This window comes from Schistocerca cancellata, unplaced genomic scaffold (assembly GCF_023864275.1).
Source record: "Schistocerca cancellata isolate TAMUIC-IGC-003103 unplaced genomic scaffold, iqSchCanc2.1 HiC_scaffold_684, whole genome shotgun sequence".
Taxonomy (NCBI): Eukaryota; Metazoa; Arthropoda; class Insecta; order Orthoptera; family Acrididae; genus Schistocerca; species Schistocerca cancellata.
This window is the reverse complement of record NW_026046695.1, coordinates 45,677-61,010: the sequence shown is the minus strand read 5'-3', so window position 1 is coordinate 61,010 and position 15,334 is coordinate 45,677. Positions and strand designations below refer to the sequence as shown.

The 15,334-nt window shown below is 56.5% G+C and overlaps 36 non-coding genes across 36 annotated transcripts; 9 read left to right on the top strand and 27 right to left on the bottom strand.

Moving 5' to 3' along the window:
• Positions 1 to 280: 280 nt before the first annotated feature.
• Positions 281 to 351, bottom strand: Trnag-gcc (transfer RNA glycine (anticodon GCC)). The gene has a single exon. It is a non-coding gene; the product is annotated as a tRNA-Gly (tRNA).
• Positions 352 to 691: 340 nt separating this feature from the next.
• Positions 692 to 763, top strand: Trnag-ucc (transfer RNA glycine (anticodon UCC)). The gene has a single exon. It is a non-coding gene; the product is annotated as a tRNA-Gly (tRNA).
• A 567-nt stretch (positions 764 to 1,330) lies between these two features.
• Trnai-aau (transfer RNA isoleucine (anticodon AAU)) lies at positions 1,331 to 1,404 on the bottom strand. The gene has a single exon. It is a non-coding gene; the product is annotated as a tRNA-Ile (tRNA).
• A 183-nt stretch (positions 1,405 to 1,587) lies between these two features.
• On the bottom strand, positions 1,588 to 1,659 carry Trnae-uuc (transfer RNA glutamic acid (anticodon UUC)). The gene has a single exon. It is a non-coding gene; the product is annotated as a tRNA-Glu (tRNA).
• A 300-nt stretch (positions 1,660 to 1,959) lies between these two features.
• Positions 1,960 to 2,030, bottom strand: Trnag-gcc (transfer RNA glycine (anticodon GCC)). Its single transcript has one exon. It is a non-coding gene; the product is annotated as a tRNA-Gly (tRNA).
• Positions 2,031 to 2,370: 340 nt separating this feature from the next.
• Positions 2,371 to 2,442, top strand: Trnag-ucc (transfer RNA glycine (anticodon UCC)). The gene has a single exon. It is a non-coding gene; the product is annotated as a tRNA-Gly (tRNA).
• Positions 2,443 to 3,034: 592 nt separating this feature from the next.
• On the bottom strand, positions 3,035 to 3,108 carry Trnai-aau (transfer RNA isoleucine (anticodon AAU)). The gene has a single exon. It is a non-coding gene; the product is annotated as a tRNA-Ile (tRNA).
• A 183-nt stretch (positions 3,109 to 3,291) lies between these two features.
• Positions 3,292 to 3,363, bottom strand: Trnae-uuc (transfer RNA glutamic acid (anticodon UUC)). Its single transcript has one exon. It is a non-coding gene; the product is annotated as a tRNA-Glu (tRNA).
• A 300-nt stretch (positions 3,364 to 3,663) lies between these two features.
• Positions 3,664 to 3,734, bottom strand: Trnag-gcc (transfer RNA glycine (anticodon GCC)). The gene has a single exon. It is a non-coding gene; the product is annotated as a tRNA-Gly (tRNA).
• A 340-nt stretch (positions 3,735 to 4,074) lies between these two features.
• Positions 4,075 to 4,146, top strand: Trnag-ucc (transfer RNA glycine (anticodon UCC)). The gene has a single exon. It is a non-coding gene; the product is annotated as a tRNA-Gly (tRNA).
• Positions 4,147 to 4,713: 567 nt separating this feature from the next.
• Positions 4,714 to 4,787, bottom strand: Trnai-aau (transfer RNA isoleucine (anticodon AAU)). The gene has a single exon. It is a non-coding gene; the product is annotated as a tRNA-Ile (tRNA).
• A 183-nt stretch (positions 4,788 to 4,970) lies between these two features.
• Trnae-uuc (transfer RNA glutamic acid (anticodon UUC)) lies at positions 4,971 to 5,042 on the bottom strand. The gene has a single exon. It is a non-coding gene; the product is annotated as a tRNA-Glu (tRNA).
• A 300-nt stretch (positions 5,043 to 5,342) lies between these two features.
• Trnag-gcc (transfer RNA glycine (anticodon GCC)) lies at positions 5,343 to 5,413 on the bottom strand. Its single transcript has one exon. It is a non-coding gene; the product is annotated as a tRNA-Gly (tRNA).
• Positions 5,414 to 5,753: 340 nt separating this feature from the next.
• Positions 5,754 to 5,825, top strand: Trnag-ucc (transfer RNA glycine (anticodon UCC)). Its single transcript has one exon. It is a non-coding gene; the product is annotated as a tRNA-Gly (tRNA).
• Positions 5,826 to 6,392: 567 nt separating this feature from the next.
• On the bottom strand, positions 6,393 to 6,466 carry Trnai-aau (transfer RNA isoleucine (anticodon AAU)). Its single transcript has one exon. It is a non-coding gene; the product is annotated as a tRNA-Ile (tRNA).
• Positions 6,467 to 6,649: 183 nt separating this feature from the next.
• Positions 6,650 to 6,721, bottom strand: Trnae-uuc (transfer RNA glutamic acid (anticodon UUC)). Its single transcript has one exon. It is a non-coding gene; the product is annotated as a tRNA-Glu (tRNA).
• A 300-nt stretch (positions 6,722 to 7,021) lies between these two features.
• On the bottom strand, positions 7,022 to 7,092 carry Trnag-gcc (transfer RNA glycine (anticodon GCC)). The gene has a single exon. It is a non-coding gene; the product is annotated as a tRNA-Gly (tRNA).
• A 340-nt stretch (positions 7,093 to 7,432) lies between these two features.
• Trnag-ucc (transfer RNA glycine (anticodon UCC)) lies at positions 7,433 to 7,504 on the top strand. Its single transcript has one exon. It is a non-coding gene; the product is annotated as a tRNA-Gly (tRNA).
• A 567-nt stretch (positions 7,505 to 8,071) lies between these two features.
• On the bottom strand, positions 8,072 to 8,145 carry Trnai-aau (transfer RNA isoleucine (anticodon AAU)). The gene has a single exon. It is a non-coding gene; the product is annotated as a tRNA-Ile (tRNA).
• A 183-nt stretch (positions 8,146 to 8,328) lies between these two features.
• On the bottom strand, positions 8,329 to 8,400 carry Trnae-uuc (transfer RNA glutamic acid (anticodon UUC)). The gene has a single exon. It is a non-coding gene; the product is annotated as a tRNA-Glu (tRNA).
• Positions 8,401 to 8,700: 300 nt separating this feature from the next.
• Trnag-gcc (transfer RNA glycine (anticodon GCC)) lies at positions 8,701 to 8,771 on the bottom strand. The gene has a single exon. It is a non-coding gene; the product is annotated as a tRNA-Gly (tRNA).
• A 340-nt stretch (positions 8,772 to 9,111) lies between these two features.
• Trnag-ucc (transfer RNA glycine (anticodon UCC)) lies at positions 9,112 to 9,183 on the top strand. The gene has a single exon. It is a non-coding gene; the product is annotated as a tRNA-Gly (tRNA).
• Positions 9,184 to 9,750: 567 nt separating this feature from the next.
• Trnai-aau (transfer RNA isoleucine (anticodon AAU)) lies at positions 9,751 to 9,824 on the bottom strand. The gene has a single exon. It is a non-coding gene; the product is annotated as a tRNA-Ile (tRNA).
• Positions 9,825 to 10,007: 183 nt separating this feature from the next.
• On the bottom strand, positions 10,008 to 10,079 carry Trnae-uuc (transfer RNA glutamic acid (anticodon UUC)). Its single transcript has one exon. It is a non-coding gene; the product is annotated as a tRNA-Glu (tRNA).
• A 300-nt stretch (positions 10,080 to 10,379) lies between these two features.
• Trnag-gcc (transfer RNA glycine (anticodon GCC)) lies at positions 10,380 to 10,450 on the bottom strand. Its single transcript has one exon. It is a non-coding gene; the product is annotated as a tRNA-Gly (tRNA).
• Positions 10,451 to 10,790: 340 nt separating this feature from the next.
• Positions 10,791 to 10,862, top strand: Trnag-ucc (transfer RNA glycine (anticodon UCC)). The gene has a single exon. It is a non-coding gene; the product is annotated as a tRNA-Gly (tRNA).
• A 592-nt stretch (positions 10,863 to 11,454) lies between these two features.
• Trnai-aau (transfer RNA isoleucine (anticodon AAU)) lies at positions 11,455 to 11,528 on the bottom strand. Its single transcript has one exon. It is a non-coding gene; the product is annotated as a tRNA-Ile (tRNA).
• Positions 11,529 to 11,711: 183 nt separating this feature from the next.
• Positions 11,712 to 11,783, bottom strand: Trnae-uuc (transfer RNA glutamic acid (anticodon UUC)). The gene has a single exon. It is a non-coding gene; the product is annotated as a tRNA-Glu (tRNA).
• Positions 11,784 to 12,083: 300 nt separating this feature from the next.
• On the bottom strand, positions 12,084 to 12,154 carry Trnag-gcc (transfer RNA glycine (anticodon GCC)). The gene has a single exon. It is a non-coding gene; the product is annotated as a tRNA-Gly (tRNA).
• A 340-nt stretch (positions 12,155 to 12,494) lies between these two features.
• On the top strand, positions 12,495 to 12,566 carry Trnag-ucc (transfer RNA glycine (anticodon UCC)). Its single transcript has one exon. It is a non-coding gene; the product is annotated as a tRNA-Gly (tRNA).
• A 567-nt stretch (positions 12,567 to 13,133) lies between these two features.
• Positions 13,134 to 13,207, bottom strand: Trnai-aau (transfer RNA isoleucine (anticodon AAU)). The gene has a single exon. It is a non-coding gene; the product is annotated as a tRNA-Ile (tRNA).
• Positions 13,208 to 13,390: 183 nt separating this feature from the next.
• Trnae-uuc (transfer RNA glutamic acid (anticodon UUC)) lies at positions 13,391 to 13,462 on the bottom strand. Its single transcript has one exon. It is a non-coding gene; the product is annotated as a tRNA-Glu (tRNA).
• A 300-nt stretch (positions 13,463 to 13,762) lies between these two features.
• Positions 13,763 to 13,833, bottom strand: Trnag-gcc (transfer RNA glycine (anticodon GCC)). Its single transcript has one exon. It is a non-coding gene; the product is annotated as a tRNA-Gly (tRNA).
• A 340-nt stretch (positions 13,834 to 14,173) lies between these two features.
• Positions 14,174 to 14,245, top strand: Trnag-ucc (transfer RNA glycine (anticodon UCC)). Its single transcript has one exon. It is a non-coding gene; the product is annotated as a tRNA-Gly (tRNA).
• Positions 14,246 to 14,812: 567 nt separating this feature from the next.
• On the bottom strand, positions 14,813 to 14,886 carry Trnai-aau (transfer RNA isoleucine (anticodon AAU)). The gene has a single exon. It is a non-coding gene; the product is annotated as a tRNA-Ile (tRNA).
• A 183-nt stretch (positions 14,887 to 15,069) lies between these two features.
• On the bottom strand, positions 15,070 to 15,141 carry Trnae-uuc (transfer RNA glutamic acid (anticodon UUC)). The gene has a single exon. It is a non-coding gene; the product is annotated as a tRNA-Glu (tRNA).
• Between the last annotated feature and the right edge of the window lie 193 nt (positions 15,142 to 15,334).

The window sequence follows — 15,334 nt, the reverse complement described above, 5'->3', positions numbered from 1 at the left end:
ATCGGATGGTCTCTCGCACATTTCGTGCCGTGTCCCGCGTCGGCACCCTTCTCTCTTTGCGAGCGTCTTTGCGCATACAGACTGGCAAGGCGCGCACCTCAAAAGTCTCAGAGCAATGCTTTTGGCTTCTTGCTCTACTGGGAGAAGAGGAAAAGGAAAGCTGTGGGGAACCGCGCGTGCTGCGTTCTCGGTTCTTCTCAAGGGAATCCCGCTATACATTCTTGTGGATCGTGCATCTCAAGCGCGCAAGTCACACGGCACCGCGGGAAAAGCAAAATGATGCATCGGCCGGGAATCGAACCCGGGCCGCCCGCGTGGCAGGCGAGCATTCTACCACTGAACCACCGATGCTGAGGCCAGTAGCAATCTTACGCTGCTTCCCGAGCAGGTGTCTCGAGATAAAGTGGGACTGCCGTCAAGCGCCGTAGCATTCTGTCCAGAAAATGCTGCAGACGCTGAATCCTGCACTGTACTGCCTAAAAATGCCGCCAGAAGGCGGTCCTCTGCGTCTTCTTGCGTCGCCGGCCCCGACGCTTGCCAAAGGGTGCGAAATGTGCATGGATACGCCGTCCGAATGCATCCGCATGTGCTCCCCTAGCCTACCTCGTAATGCGCCTAGGGCTACGATCACCATCGGCCGCTGCCGACTGGCGGGAAGCCGTCACAGCGCGGCGTGGGGGCGCCGGGTTGTGCGGTGGTGGTGTAATGGTCAGCATAGTTGCCTTCCAAGCAGTTGATCCGGGTTCGATTCCCGGTCACTGCAGCAGGCTTTTAAATTTGCGTATGAGTACTTTGGCCACGCGCCGTTAAATTAATGATTTTTCTCCCTCTTACTCGCTGCAGACCAGCCTACTGCTCAGCTGACGCGAGAGCTGACGCTCTCCAGTCGGCCTATATCAACACGACAAGCACGAGAAACGACTGAGAGAGGCAAGGAGAGGCGAGGCGCTGGACACACAGCACGCCGCTTCATTACACGGTGGCGTCTCCCTGACTGAATCGGGCTGCAGCTGCGAAAAGAAAGGAGAAAGAAAAATAGGAAGCAAAATTGCCAACAGTACCCTGTGTTCCCATGCGGTCACCCGCCCAAGCAGTGACAAGGGCCAAAGTTGTTACACGTCGGCAATCGGACATTTTCTTTCATTTTCTCTTTGCCGTATGAGAACCAGCGTATTCAACATATTGTGGCCATTGCCGAGCGGACGCTGTAGCGCTTCCCGACAAGTCGGGTTCGGATCCTCTGTCAACGTCCACGCAGGGCGATGATCTTTTGGTCATCACACTCGCCAGCTGAAATCGGCGCTGCCCTTTCGTAGTAGTAAAAGCGTACTGGCCCGTGGGGGGATCGAACCCACGACCTTCGCGTTATTAGCACGACGCTCTAACCAACTGAGCTAACGGGCCTCGACGCGGACGGTTGCTCAGCCCTACGCTGGAAACACGTGGCATGAAGCCACACGCCACTTCTAGGGTCACCGTGTGTCTGCTCCGCTCGTCCATGTTCTGCTGGCGGTCATGAAACAGTAGCTGTATTGCGAGCAGCACGCACAGCTGAAACTTGAGACGATTCGTGTGGAAAAAATTCCGTTCCGGTACCGGGAATCGAACCCGGGCCTCCTGGGTGAAAGCCAGGTATCCTAGCCACTAGACCACACCGGATTTGGGCGTTCGTTCGACGGATCGGATGGTCTCTCGCACATTTCGTGCCGAGTCCCGCGTCGGCACCCTTCTCTCTTTGCGAGCGTCTTTGCGCATACAGACTGGCAAGGCGCGCACCTCAAAAGTCTCAGAGCAATGCTTTTGGCTTCTTGCTCTACTGGGAGAAGAGGAAAAGGAAAGCTGTGGGGAACCGCGCGTGCTGCGTTCTCGGTTCTTCTCAAGGGAATCCCGCTATACATTCTTGTGGATCGTGCATCTCAAGCGCGCAAGTCACACGGCACCGCGGGAAAAGCAAAATGATGCATCGGCCGGGAATCGAACCCGGGCCGCCCGCGTGGCAGGCGAGCATTCTACCACTGAACCACCGATGCTGAGGCCAGTAGCAATCTTACGCTGCTTCCCGAGCAGGTGTCTCGAGATAAAGTGGGACTGCCGTCAAGCGCCGTAGCATTCTGTCCAGAAAATGCTGCAGACGCTGAATCCTGCACTGTACTGCCTAAAAATGCCGCCAGAAGGCGGTCCTCTGCGTCTTCTTGCGTCGCCGGCCCCGACGCTTGCCAAAGGGTGCGAAATGTGCATGGATACGCCGTCCGAATGCATCCGCATGTGCTCCCCTAGCCTACCTCGTAATGCGCCTAGGGCTACGATCACCATCGGCCGCTGCCGACTGGCGGGAAGCCGTCACAGCGCGGCGTGGGGGCGCCGGGTTGTGCGGTGGTGGTGTAATGGTCAGCATAGTTGCCTTCCAAGCAGTTGATCCGGGTTCGATTCCCGGCCACCGCAGCAGGCTTTTAATTTTGCGTATGAGTACTTTCGCCACGCGCCGTTAAATTAATGTTTTTTCTCCCTCTTACTCGCTACAGACCAGCCTACAGTATGTCTCGACTTGTCTCGACTTTGCTCAGCTGACGCGAGAGCTGACGCTCTCCAGTCGGCCTATATCAACACGACAAGCACGAGAAACGACTGAGAGAGGCAAGGAGAGGCGAGGCGCTGGACACACAGCACGCCGCTTCATTACACGGTGGCGTCTCCCTGACTGAATCGGGCTGCAGCTGCGAAAAGAAAGGAGAAAGAAAAATAGGAAGCAAAATTGCCAACAGTACCCTGTGTTCCCATGCGGTCACCCGCCCAAGCAGTGACAAGGGCCAAAGTTGTTACACGTCGGCAATCGGACATTTTCTTTCATTTTCTCTTTGCCGTATGAGAACCAGCGTATTCAACATATTGTGGCCATTGCCGAGCGGACGCTGTAGCGCTTCCCGACAAGTCGGGTTCGGATCCTCTGTCAACGTCCACGCAGGGCGATGATCTTTTGGTCATCACACTCGCCAGCTGAAATCGGCGCTGCCCTTTCGTAGTAGTAAAAGCGTACTGGCCCGTGGGGGGATCGAACCCACGACCTTCGCGTTATTAGCACGACGCTCTAACCAACTGAGCTAACGGGCCTCGACGCGGACGGTTGCTCAGCCCTACGCTGGAAACACGTGGCATGAAGCCACACGCCACTTCTAGGGTCACCGTGTGTCTGCTCCGCTCGTCCATGTTCTGCTGGCGGTCATGAAACAGTAGCTGTATTGCGAGCAGCACGCACAGCTGAAACTTGAGACGATTCGTGTGGAAAAAATTCCGTTCCGGTACCGGGAATCGAACCCGGGCCTCCTGGGTGAAAGCCAGGTATCCTAGCCACTAGACCACACCGGATTTGGGCGTTCGTTCGACGGATCGGATGGTCTCTCGCACATTTCGTGCCGAGTCCCGCGTCGGCACCCTTCTCTCTTTGCGAGCGTCTTTGCGCATACAGACTGGCAAGGCGCGCACCTCAAAAGTCTCAGAGCAATGCTTTTGGCTTCTTGCTCTACTGGGAGAAGAGGAAAAGGAAAGCTGTGGGGAACCGCGCGTGCTGCGTTCTCGGTTCTTCTCAAGGGAATCCCGCTATACATTCTTGTGGATCGTGCATCTCAAGCGCGCAAGTCACACGGCACCGCGGGAAAAGCAAAATGATGCATCGGCCGGGAATCGAACCCGGGCCGCCCGCGTGGCAGGCGAGCATTCTACCACTGAACCACCGATGCTGAGGCCAGTAGCAATCTTACGCTGCTTCCCGAGCAGGTGTCTCGAGATAAAGTGGGACTGCCGTCAAGCGCCGTAGCATTCTGTCCAGAAAATGCTGCAGACGCTGAATCCTGCACTGTACTGCCTAAAAATGCCGCCAGAAGGCGGTCCTCTGCGTCTTCTTGCGTCGCCGGCCCCGACGCTTGCCAAAGGGTGCGAAATGTGCATGGATACGCCGTCCGAATGCATCCGCATGTGCTCCCCTAGCCTACCTCGTAATGCGCCTAGGGCTACGATCACCATCGGCCGCTGCCGACTGGCGGGAAGCCGTCACAGCGCGGCGTGGGGGCGCCGGGTTGTGCGGTGGTGGTGTAATGGTCAGCATAGTTGCCTTCCAAGCAGTTGATCCGGGTTCGATTCCCGGTCACTGCAGCAGGCTTTTAAATTTGCGTATGAGTACTTTGGCCACGCGCCGTTAAATTAATGATTTTTCTCCCTCTTACTCGCTGCAGACCAGCCTACTGCTCAGCTGACGCGAGAGCTGACGCTCTCCAGTCGGCCTATATCAACACGACAAGCACGAGAAACGACTGAGAGAGGCAAGGAGAGGCGAGGCGCTGGACACACAGCACGCCGCTTCATTACACGGTGGCGTCTCCCTGACTGAATCGGGCTGCAGCTGCGAAAAGAAAGGAGAAAGAAAAATAGGAAGCAAAATTGCCAACAGTACCCTGTGTTCCCATGCGGTCACCCGCCCAAGCAGTGACAAGGGCCAAAGTTGTTACACGTCGGCAATCGGACATTTTCTTTCATTTTCTCTTTGCCGTATGAGAACCAGCGTATTCAACATATTGTGGCCATTGCCGAGCGGACGCTGTAGCGCTTCCCGACAAGTCGGGTTCGGATCCTCTGTCAACGTCCACGCAGGGCGATGATCTTTTGGTCATCACACTCGCCAGCTGAAATCGGCGCTGCCCTTTCGTAGTAGTAAAAGCGTACTGGCCCGTGGGGGGATCGAACCCACGACCTTCGCGTTATTAGCACGACGCTCTAACCAACTGAGCTAACGGGCCTCGACGCGGACGGTTGCTCAGCCCTACGCTGGAAACACGTGGCATGAAGCCACACGCCACTTCTAGGGTCACCGTGTGTCTGCTCCGCTCGTCCATGTTCTGCTGGCGGTCATGAAACAGTAGCTGTATTGCGAGCAGCACGCACAGCTGAAACTTGAGACGATTCGTGTGGAAAAAATTCCGTTCCGGTACCGGGAATCGAACCCGGGCCTCCTGGGTGAAAGCCAGGTATCCTAGCCACTAGACCACACCGGATTTGGGCGTTCGTTCGACGGATCGGATGGTCTCTCGCACATTTCGTGCCGAGTCCCGCGTCGGCACCCTTCTCTCTTTGCGAGCGTCTTTGCGCATACAGGCTGGCAAGGCGCGCACCTCAAAAGTCTCAGAGCAATGCTTTTGGCTTCTTGCTCTACTGGGAGAAGAGGAAAAGGAAAGCTGTGGGGAACCGCGCGTGCTGCGTTCTCGGTTCTTCTCAAGGGAATCCCGCTATACATTCTTGTGGATCGTGCATCTCAAGCGCGCAAGTCACACGGCACCGCGGGAAAAGCAAAATGATGCATCGGCCGGGAATCGAACCCGGGCCGCCCGCGTGGCAGGCGAGCATTCTACCACTGAACCACCGATGCTGAGGCCAGTAGCAATCTTACGCTGCTTCCCGAGCAGGTGTCTCGAGATAAAGTGGGACTGCCGTCAAGCGCCGTAGCATTCTGTCCAGAAAATGCTGCAGACGCTGAATCCTGCACTGTACTGCCTAAAAATGCCGCCAGAAGGCGGTCCTCTGCGTCTTCTTGCGTCGCCGGCCCCGACGCTTGCCAAAGGGTGCGAAATGTGCATGGATACGCCGTCCGAATGCATCCGCATGTGCTCCCCTAGCCTACCTCGTAATGCGCCTAGGGCTACGATCACCATCGGCCGCTGCCGACTGGCGGGAAGCCGTCACAGCGCGGCGTGGGGGCGCCGGGTTGTGCGGTGGTGGTGTAATGGTCAGCATAGTTGCCTTCCAAGCAGTTGATCCGGGTTCGATTCCCGGTCACTGCAGCAGGCTTTTAAATTTGCGTATGAGTACTTTGGCCACGCGCCGTTAAATTAATGATTTTTCTCCCTCTTACTCGCTGCAGACCAGCCTACTGCTCAGCTGACGCGAGAGCTGACGCTCTCCAGTCGGCCTATATCAACACGACAAGCACGAGAAACGACTGAGAGAGGCAAGGAGAGGCGAGGCGCTGGACACACAGCACGCCGCTTCATTACACGGTGGCGTCTCCCTGACTGAATCGGGCTGCAGCTGCGAAAAGAAAGGAGAAAGAAAAATAGGAAGCAAAATTGCCAACAGTACCCTGTGTTCCCATGCGGTCACCCGCCCAAGCAGTGACAAGGGCCAAAGTTGTTACACGTCGGCAATCGGACATTTTCTTTCATTTTCTCTTTGCCGTATGAGAACCAGCGTATTCAACATATTGTGGCCATTGCCGAGCGGACGCTGTAGCGCTTCCCGACAAGTCGGGTTCGGATCCTCTGTCAACGTCCACGCAGGGCGATGATCTTTTGGTCATCACACTCGCCAGCTGAAATCGGCGCTGCCCTTTCGTAGTAGTAAAAGCGTACTGGCCCGTGGGGGGATCGAACCCACGACCTTCGCGTTATTAGCACGACGCTCTAACCAACTGAGCTAACGGGCCTCGACGCGGACGGTTGCTCAGCCCTACGCTGGAAACACGTGGCATGAAGCCACACGCCACTTCTAGGGTCACCGTGTGTCTGCTCCGCTCGTCCATGTTCTGCTGGCGGTCATGAAACAGTAGCTGTATTGCGAGCAGCACGCACAGCTGAAACTTGAGACGATTCGTGTGGAAAAAATTCCGTTCCGGTACCGGGAATCGAACCCGGGCCTCCTGGGTGAAAGCCAGGTATCCTAGCCACTAGACCACACCGGATTTGGGCGTTCGTTCGACGGATCGGATGGTCTCTCGCACATTTCGTGCCGAGTCCCGCGTCGGCACCCTTCTCTCTTTGCGAGCGTCTTTGCGCATACAGACTGGCAAGGCGCGCACCTCAAAAGTCTCAGAGCAATGCTTTTGGCTTCTTGCTCTACTGGGAGAAGAGGAAAAGGAAAGCTGTGGGGAACCGCGCGTGCTGCGTTCTCGGTTCTTCTCAAGGGAATCCCGCTATACATTCTTGTGGATCGTGCATCTCAAGCGCGCAAGTCACACGGCACCGCGGGAAAAGCAAAATGATGCATCGGCCGGGAATCGAACCCGGGCCGCCCGCGTGGCAGGCGAGCATTCTACCACTGAACCACCGATGCTGAGGCCAGTAGCAATCTTACGCTGCTTCCCGAGCAGGTGTCTCGAGATAAAGTGGGACTGCCGTCAAGCGCCGTAGCATTCTGTCCAGAAAATGCTGCAGACGCTGAATCCTGCACTGTACTGCCTAAAAATGCCGCCAGAAGGCGGTCCTCTGCGTCTTCTTGCGTCGCCGGCCCCGACGCTTGCCAAAGGGTGCGAAATGTGCATGGATACGCCGTCCGAATGCATCCGCATGTGCTCCCCTAGCCTACCTCGTAATGCGCCTAGGGCTACGATCACCATCGGCCGCTGCCGACTGGCGGGAAGCCGTCACAGCGCGGCGTGGGGGCGCCGGGTTGTGCGGTGGTGGTGTAATGGTCAGCATAGTTGCCTTCCAAGCAGTTGATCCGGGTTCGATTCCCGGTCACTGCAGCAGGCTTTTAAATTTGCGTATGAGTACTTTGGCCACGCGCCGTTAAATTAATGATTTTTCTCCCTCTTACTCGCTGCAGACCAGCCTACTGCTCAGCTGACGCGAGAGCTGACGCTCTCCAGTCGGCCTATATCAACACGACAAGCACGAGAAACGACTGAGAGAGGCAAGGAGAGGCGAGGCGCTGGACACACAGCACGCCGCTTCATTACACGGTGGCGTCTCCCTGACTGAATCGGGCTGCAGCTGCGAGAAGAAAGGAGAAAGAAAAATAGGAAGCAAAATTGCCAACAGTACCCTGTGTTCCCATGCGGTCACCCGCCCAAGCAGTGACAAGGGCCAAAGTTGTTACACGTCGGCAATCGGACATTTTCTTTCATTTTCTCTTTGCCGTATGAGAACCAGCGTATTCAACATATTGTGGCCATTGCCGAGCGGACGCTGTAGCGCTTCCCGACAAGTCGGGTTCGGATCCTCTGTCAACGTCCACGCAGGGCGATGATCTTTTGGTCATCACACTCGCCAGCTGAAATCGGCGCTGCCCTTTCGTAGTAGTAAAAGCGTACTGGCCCGTGGGGGGATCGAACCCACGACCTTCGCGTTATTAGCACGACGCTCTAACCAACTGAGCTAACGGGCCTCGACGCGGACGGTTGCTCAGCCCTACGCTGGAAACACGTGGCATGAAGCCACACGCCACTTCTAGGGTCACCGTGTGTCTGCTCCGCTCGTCCATGTTCTGCTGGCGGTCATGAAACAGTAGCTGTATTGCGAGCAGCACGCACAGCTGAAACTTGAGACGATTCGTGTGGAAAAAATTCCGTTCCGGTACCGGGAATCGAACCCGGGCCTCCTGGGTGAAAGCCAGGTATCCTAGCCACTAGACCACACCGGATTTGGGCGTTCGTTCGACGGATCGGATGGTCTCTCGCACATTTCGTGCCGAGTCCCGCGTCGGCACCCTTCTCTCTTTGCGAGCGTCTTTGCGCATACAGACTGGCAAGGCGCGCACCTCAAAAGTCTCAGAGCAATGCTTTTGGCTTCTTGCTCTACTGGGAGAAGAGGAAAAGGAAAGCTGTGGGGAACCGCGCGTGCTGCGTTCTCGGTTCTTCTCAAGGGAATCCCGCTATACATTCTTGTGGATCGTGCATCTCAAGCGCGCAAGTCACACGGCACCGCGGGAAAAGCAAAATGATGCATCGGCCGGGAATCGAACCCGGGCCGCCCGCGTGGCAGGCGAGCATTCTACCACTGAACCACCGATGCTGAGGCCAGTAGCAATCTTACGCTGCTTCCCGAGCAGGTGTCTCGAGATAAAGTGGGACTGCCGTCAAGCGCCGTAGCATTCTGTCCAGAAAATGCTGCAGACGCTGAATCCTGCACTGTACTGCCTAAAAATGCCGCCAGAAGGCGGTCCTCTGCGTCTTCTTGCGTCGCCGGCCCCGACGCTTGCCAAAGGGTGCGAAATGTGCATGGATACGCCGTCCGAATGCATCCGCATGTGCTCCCCTAGCCTACCTCGTAATGCGCCTAGGGCTACGATCACCATCGGCCGCTGCCGACTGGCGGGAAGCCGTCACAGCGCGGCGTGGGGGCGCCGGGTTGTGCGGTGGTGGTGTAATGGTCAGCATAGTTGCCTTCCAAGCAGTTGATCCGGGTTCGATTCCCGGTCACTGCAGCAGGCTTTTAAATTTGCGTATGAGTACTTTGGCCACGCGCCGTTAAATTAATGATTTTTCTCCCTCTTACTCGCTGCAGACCAGCCTACTGCTCAGCTGACGCGAGAGCTGACGCTCTCCAGTCGGCCTATATCAACACGACAAGCACGAGAAACGACTGAGAGAGGCAAGGAGAGGCGAGGCGCTGGACACACAGCACGCCGCTTCATTACACGGTGGCGTCTCCCTGACTGAATCGGGCTGCAGCTGCGAAAAGAAAGGAGAAAGAAAAATAGGAAGCAAAATTGCCAACAGTACCCTGTGTTCCCATGCGGTCACCCGCCCAAGCAGTGACAAGGGCCAAAGTTGTTACACGTCGGCAATCGGACATTTTCTTTCATTTTCTCTTTGCCGTATGAGAACCAGCGTATTCAACATATTGTGGCCATTGCCGAGCGGACGCTGTAGCGCTTCCCGACAAGTCGGGTTCGGATCCTCTGTCAACGTCCACGCAGGGCGATGATCTTTTGGTCATCACACTCGCCAGCTGAAATCGGCGCTGCCCTTTCGTAGTAGTAAAAGCGTACTGGCCCGTGGGGGGATCGAACCCACGACCTTCGCGTTATTAGCACGACGCTCTAACCAACTGAGCTAACGGGCCTCGACGCGGACGGTTGCTCAGCCCTACGCTGGAAACACGTGGCATGAAGCCACACGCCACTTCTAGGGTCACCGTGTGTCTGCTCCGCTCGTCCATGTTCTGCTGGCGGTCATGAAACAGTAGCTGTATTGCGAGCAGCACGCACAGCTGAAACTTGAGACGATTCGTGTGGAAAAAATTCCGTTCCGGTACCGGGAATCGAACCCGGGCCTCCTGGGTGAAAGCCAGGTATCCTAGCCACTAGACCACACCGGATTTGGGCGTTCGTTCGACGGATCGGATGGTCTCTCGCACATTTCGTGCCGAGTCCCGCGTCGGCACCCTTCTCTCTTTGCGAGCGTCTTTGCGCATACAGACTGGCAAGGCGCGCACCTCAAAAGTCTCAGAGCAATGCTTTTGGCTTCTTGCTCTACTGGGAGAAGAGGAAAAGGAAAGCTGTGGGGAACCGCGCGTGCTGCGTTCTCGGTTCTTCTCAAGGGAATCCCGCTATACATTCTTGTGGATCGTGCATCTCAAGCGCGCAAGTCACACGGCACCGCGGGAAAAGCAAAATGATGCATCGGCCGGGAATCGAACCCGGGCCGCCCGCGTGGCAGGCGAGCATTCTACCACTGAACCACCGATGCTGAGGCCAGTAGCAATCTTACGCTGCTTCCCGAGCAGGTGTCTCGAGATAAAGTGGGACTGCCGTCAAGCGCCGTAGCATTCTGTCCAGAAAATGCTGCAGACGCTGAATCCTGCACTGTACTGCCTAAAAATGCCGCCAGAAGGCGGTCCTCTGCGTCTTCTTGCGTCGCCGGCCCCGACGCTTGCCAAAGGGTGCGAAATGTGCATGGATACGCCGTCCGAATGCATCCGCATGTGCTCCCCTAGCCTACCTCGTAATGCGCCTAGGGCTACGATCACCATCGGCCGCTGCCGACTGGCGGGAAGCCGTCACAGCGCGGCGTGGGGGCGCCGGGTTGTGCGGTGGTGGTGTAATGGTCAGCATAGTTGCCTTCCAAGCAGTTGATCCGGGTTCGATTCCCGGCCACCGCAGCAGGCTTTTAATTTTGCGTATGAGTACTTTCGCCACGCGCCGTTAAATTAATGTTTTTTCTCCCTCTTACTCGCTACAGACCAGCCTACAGTATGTCTCGACTTGTCTCGACTTTGCTCAGCTGACGCGAGAGCTGACGCTCTCCAGTCGGCCTATATCAACACGACAAGCACGAGAAACGACTGAGAGAGGCAAGGAGAGGCGAGGCGCTGGACACACAGCACGCCGCTTCATTACACGGTGGCGTCTCCCTGACTGAATCGGGCTGCAGCTGCGAAAAGAAAGGAGAAAGAAAAATAGGAAGCAAAATTGCCAACAGTACCCTGTGTTCCCATGCGGTCACCCGCCCAAGCAGTGACAAGGGCCAAAGTTGTTACACGTCGGCAATCGGACATTTTCTTTCATTTTCTCTTTGCCGTATGAGAACCAGCGTATTCAACATATTGTGGCCATTGCCGAGCGGACGCTGTAGCGCTTCCCGACAAGTCGGGTTCGGATCCTCTGTCAACGTCCACGCAGGGCGATGATCTTTTGGTCATCACACTCGCCAGCTGAAATCGGCGCTGCCCTTTCGTAGTAGTAAAAGCGTACTGGCCCGTGGGGGGATCGAACCCACGACCTTCGCGTTATTAGCACGACGCTCTAACCAACTGAGCTAACGGGCCTCGACGCGGACGGTTGCTCAGCCCTACGCTGGAAACACGTGGCATGAAGCCACACGCCACTTCTAGGGTCACCGTGTGTCTGCTCCGCTCGTCCATGTTCTGCTGGCGGTCATGAAACAGTAGCTGTATTGCGAGCAGCACGCACAGCTGAAACTTGAGACGATTCGTGTGGAAAAAATTCCGTTCCGGTACCGGGAATCGAACCCGGGCCTCCTGGGTGAAAGCCAGGTATCCTAGCCACTAGACCACACCGGATTTGGGCGTTCGTTCGACGGATCGGATGGTCTCTCGCACATTTCGTGCCGAGTCCCGCGTCGGCACCCTTCTCTCTTTGCGAGCGTCTTTGCGCATACAGACTGGCAAGGCGCGCACCTCAAAAGTCTCAGAGCAATGCTTTTGGCTTCTTGCTCTACTGGGAGAAGAGGAAAAGGAAAGCTGTGGGGAACCGCGCGTGCTGCGTTCTCGGTTCTTCTCAAGGGAATCCCGCTATACATTCTTGTGGATCGTGCATCTCAAGCGCGCAAGTCACACGGCACCGCGGGAAAAGCAAAATGATGCATCGGCCGGGAATCGAACCCGGGCCGCCCGCGTGGCAGGCGAGCATTCTACCACTGAACCACCGATGCTGAGGCCAGTAGCAATCTTACGCTGCTTCCCGAGCAGGTGTCTCGAGATAAAGTGGGACTGCCGTCAAGCGCCGTAGCATTCTGTCCAGAAAATGCTGCAGACGCTGAATCCTGCACTGTACTGCCTAAAAATGCCGCCAGAAGGCGGTCCTCTGCGTCTTCTTGCGTCGCCGGCCCCGACGCTTGCCAAAGGGTGCGAAATGTGCATGGATACGCCGTCCGAATGCATCCGCATGTGCTCCCCTAGCCTACCTCGTAATGCGCCTAGGGCTACGATCACCATCGGCCGCTGCCGACTGGCGGGAAGCCGTCACAGCGCGGCGTGGGGGCGCCGGGTTGTGCGGTGGTGGTGTAATGGTCAGCATAGTTGCCTTCCAAGCAGTTGATCCGGGTTCGATTCCCGGTCACTGCAGCAGGCTTTTAAATTTGCGTATGAGTACTTTGGCCACGCGCCGTTAAATTAATGATTTTTCTCCCTCTTACTCGCTGCAGACCAGCCTACTGCTCAGCTGACGCGAGAGCTGACGCTCTCCAGTCGGCCTATATCAACACGACAAGCACGAGAAACGACTGAGAGAGGCAAGGAGAGGCGAGGCGCTGGACACACAGCACGCCGCTTCATTACACGGTGGCGTCTCCCTGACTGAATCGGGCTGCAGCTGCGAAAAGAAAGGAGAAAGAAAAATAGGAAGCAAAATTGCCAACAGTACCCTGTGTTCCCATGCGGTCACCCGCCCAAGCAGTGACAAGGGCCAAAGTTGTTACACGTCGGCAATCGGACATTTTCTTTCATTTTCTCTTTGCCGTATGAGAACCAGCGTATTCAACATATTGTGGCCATTGCCGAGCGGACGCTGTAGCGCTTCCCGACAAGTCGGGTTCGGATCCTCTGTCAACGTCCACGCAGGGCGATGATCTTTTGGTCATCACACTCGCCAGCTGAAATCGGCGCTGCCCTTTCGTAGTAGTAAAAGCGTACTGGCCCGTGGGGGGATCGAACCCACGACCTTCGCTTTATTAGCACGACGCTCTAACCAACTGAGCTAACGGGCCTCGACGCGGACGGTTGCTCAGCCCTACGCTGGAAACACGTGGCATGAAGCCACACGCCACTTCTAGGGTCACCGTGTGTCTGCTCCGCTCGTCCATGTTCTGCTGGCGGTCATGAAACAGTAGCTGTATTGCGAGCAGCACGCACAGCTGAAACTTGAGACGATTCGTGTGGAAAAAATTCCGTTCCGGTACCGGGAATCGAACCCGGGCCTCCTGGGTGAAAGCCAGGTATCCTAGCCACTAGACCACACCGGATTTGGGCGTTCGTTCGACGGATCGGATGGTCTCTCGCACATTTCGTGCCGAGTCCCGCGTCGGCACCCTTCTCTCTTTGCGAGCGTCTTTGCGCATACAGGCTGGCAAGGCGCGCACCTCAAAAGTCTCAGAGCAATGCTTTTGGCTTCTTGCTCTACTGGGAGAAGAGGAAAAGGAAAGCTGTGGGGAACCGCGCGTGCTGCGTTCTCGGTTCTTCTCAAGGGAATCCCGCTATACATTCTTGTGGATCGTGCATCTCAAGCGCGCAAGTCACACGGCACCGCGGGAAAAGCAAAATGATGCATCGGCCGGGAATCGAACCCGGGCCGCCCGCGTGGCAGGCGAGCATTCTACCACTGAACCACCGATGCTGAGGCCAGTAGCAATCTTACGCTGCTTCCCGAGCAGGTGTCTCGAGATAAAGTGGGACTGCCGTCAAGCGCCGTAGCATTCTGTCCAGAAAATGCTGCAGACGCTGAATCCTGCACTGTACTGCCTAAAAATGCCGCCAGAAGGCGGTCCTCTGCGTCTTCTTGCGTCGCCGGCCCCGACGCTTGCCAAAGGGTGCGAAATGTGCATGGATACGCCGTCCGAATGCATCCGCATGTGCTCCCCTAGCCTACCTCGTAATGCGCCTAGGGCTACGATCACCATCGGCCGCTGCCGACTGGCGGGAAGCCGTCACAGCGCGGCGTGGGGGCGCCGGGTTGTGCGGTGGTGGTGTAATGGTCAGCATAGTTGCCTTCCAAGCAGTTGATCCGGGTTCGATTCCCGGTCACTGCAGCAGGCTTTTAAATTTGCGTATGAGTACTTTGGCCACGCGCCGTTAAATTAATGATTTTTCTCCCTCTTACTCGCTGCAGACCAGCCTACTGCTCAGCTGACGCGAGAGCTGACGCTCTCCAGTCGGCCTATATCAACACGACAAGCACGAGAAACGACTGAGAGAGGCAAGGAGAGGCGAGGCGCTGGACACACAGCACGCCGCTTCATTACACGGTGGCGTCTCCCTGACTGAATCGGGCTGCAGCTGCGAAAAGAAAGGAGAAAGAAAAATAGGAAGCAAAATTGCCAACAGTACCCTGTGTTCCCATGCGGTCACCCGCCCAAGCAGTGACAAGGGCCAAAGTTGTTACACGTCGGCAATCGGACATTTTCTTTCATTTTCTCTTTGCCGTATGAGAACCAGCGTATTCAACATATTGTGGCCATTGCCGAGCGGACGCTGTAGCGCTTCCCGACAAGTCGGGTTCGGATCCTCTGTCAACGTCCACGCAGGGCGATGATCTTTTGGTCATCACACTCGCCAGCTGAAATCGGCGCTGCCCTTTCGTAGTAGTAAAAGCGTACTGGCCCGTGGGGGGATCGAACCCACGACCTTCGCGTTATTAGCACGACGCTCTAACCAACTGAGCTAACGGGCCTCGACGCGGACGGTTGCTCAGCCCTACGCTGGAAACACGTGGCATGAAGCCACACGCCACTTCTAGGGTCACCGTGTGTCTGCTCCGCTCGTCCATGTTCTGCTGGCGGTCATGAAACAGTAGCTGTATTGCGAGCAGCACGCACAGCTGAAACTTGAGACGATTCGTGTGGAAAAAATTCCGTTCCGGTACCGGGAATCGAACCCGGGCCTCCTGGGTGAAAGCCAGGTATCCTAGCCACTAGACCACACCGGATTTGGGCGTTCGTTCGACGGATCGGATGGTCTCTCGCACATTTCGTGCCGAGTCCCGCGTCGGCACCCTTCTCTCTTTGCGAGCGTCTTTGCGCATACAGACTGGCAAGGCGCGCACCTCAAAAGTCTCAGAGCAATGCTTTTGGCTTCTTGCTCTACTGGGAGAAGAGGAAAAGGAAAGCTGTGGGGAACCG